This window comes from Schistocerca cancellata, unplaced genomic scaffold, assembly GCF_023864275.1.
Source record: "Schistocerca cancellata isolate TAMUIC-IGC-003103 unplaced genomic scaffold, iqSchCanc2.1 HiC_scaffold_850, whole genome shotgun sequence".
Taxonomy (NCBI): Eukaryota; Metazoa; Arthropoda; class Insecta; order Orthoptera; family Acrididae; genus Schistocerca; species Schistocerca cancellata.
In genome coordinates, this window is record NW_026046861.1 from 52,501 (window position 1) to 55,000 (window position 2,500).

Sequence of the window (2,500 nt, forward strand, 5' to 3'; positions counted from 1 at the left end):
CCTCCATCTACAGGAATCCAACGAAACTACGCCAACCATACCTCCAAAACACGGCACCGCCATCTATGACAATGTGACGAAACCACATGCAATAGCTCCATCTACGCGAATCGGACGACACTACGTCCACCATGTCGAGCGCACCACAAACAAAAATACCGCCACCTGCAGGTCCCCCGCAACATGACCTGCTGCACCGATGATACCGCCATCTATGAGACGCCACGCCGACTACGACATCGCTAGGTCCCACAGTGCCCATTTTCCGACGCCACCCACAAACCCTGCATCATCTGCCCACCACAGGAGCCCCAACGCCTGTGCCTGCGTCGCACGAAGTCGTCGACCGACAATCGCTCCACCCGCACCCGCACGTGCCCCACCCCAACCGCCCAAATCGCAACTCCAGCGGATGAACGGCGGACTCTTCCCGCACTCGTAACGTGCAATCCGCCCCTATATCTTGCGTTTCATGAAGAGTTATATCGAATATGCCATATTCCCGCTGTCCCTATACATGCTGTAAGTAGCTCGCTTGCTACAGCAGCAGCAGCAGCAGCACCACCTCCGCGCGCTTCCCTGGGGGCACTGAACCGCAGGATGCGAGACCCCACGCCCAGTGGCAAACAGGGCTCCTCTCAGAATATAGGCGGTCCCTACCCCTCACAACGATGACGGTGGGAGGGCCGTTTTACGAGACCATTTCCTGCGGTGCCAACGCTGTCGTAGAGCCGATACTCCATCTTTGGTACAAGGCAATCATTCCGCTGTAAATCAGTACGTCACTCGTAGTTCAGTCACCTCACAGCACTGCTCAGTAAACTATGCAGGCCCACATAGATAGATTATGATAGATTATATACGCAAATGCCCCTATACATGCTGAACGTCCGTACACACAAAATGAACCACACGTCAGCCACACACTCTATCACACACTACTCTCTGCCTGTAACAGACACAGATACAACTACTAAGCACCAGCATGGACCAACGTCCGGTGCATCCTATCCGCCACAGTACACCAACTACGCTATGATAACCAGACCGGGAGGTCCAATCATAAAACAGAATACCCCACTCGTCCGACAACCACAATTGCTCAGAGAAGCCACCAACACCCACACATGTCCTACACAGGGGTGCACCCATCACCACCACACTGCCTCGTCTTACAGCACAAACACACTGGCAGGAATGAAACACACAGGTCTGCCGCAACCACAGACACGGCTCGCCCCCTCTCACTGGCGAAAAGCGCATCCCGACGTGACATAACTCCTTTGACACACTGACGCTGCCTCGGGCATCCACGTCCTACGGTCGATATCAACGAACCTCCCCCCCCCCCCTCCCCCCCACAACACGCCATCCCATACCACATTGTGTACCGTACCCAAACCTAACGTGTACTGTACTACAACGCAATGTGTACCATAACACAACCCAGTTTGTACCTTAACCTAACCTATGTCACCTTAACCTAACCTATGTCACCTTAACCTAACCTATGTCACCTTAACCTAACCTATGTCACCTTAACCTAACCTATGTCCCCTTAACCTAACCTATGTCACCTTAACCTAACCTATGTCACCTTAACCTAACCTATGTCACCTTAACCTAACCTATGTCACCTTAACCTAACCTATGTCACCTTAACCTAACCTATGTCACCTTAACCTAACCTATGTCACCTTAACCTAACCTATGTCACCTTAACCTAACCTATGTCACCTTAACCTAACCCATCTTGCACCTTAACCTAACCCATCTTGCACCTTAACCTAACCCATCTTGCACCTTAACCTAACCCATCTTGCACCTTAACCTAACCCATCTTGCACCTTAACCTAACCTATGTTGCACCTTAACCTAACCTGTGTTGCACCTTAACCTACCTCAATTTGCACCGCAATGTAACGCAATTTGCACCGCAATGTAACGCAATTTGCACCGCAATGTAACGCAATTTGCACCGCAATGTAACGCAATTTGCACCGCAATGTAACGCAATTTGCACCGCAATGTAACGCAATTTGCACCGCAATGTAACGCAATTTGCACCGCAATGTAACGCAATTTGCACCGCAATGTAACTCAATTTGCACCGCAATGTAACTCAATTTGCACCGCAATGTAACTCAATTTGCACCGCAATGTAACTCAATTTGCACCGCAATGTAACTCAATTTGCACCGCAATGTAACTCAATTTGCACCGCAATGTAACTCAATTTGCACCGCAATGTAACTCAATTTGCACCGCAATGTAATGCAATTTGCACCGCAATGTAATGCAATTTGTACCGCAATCTACCCCCACATTGTGCCTTAACCTAACCCACGTTGTGCCTTAACCTAACCCACATTGTGCCTTAACCTAACCCACATTGTGCCTTAACCTAACCCACGTTGTGCCTTAACCTAACCCACGTTGTGCCTTAACCTAACCCACGTTGTGCCTTAACCTAACCCAAGTTGTGCCTTAACCTAACCCA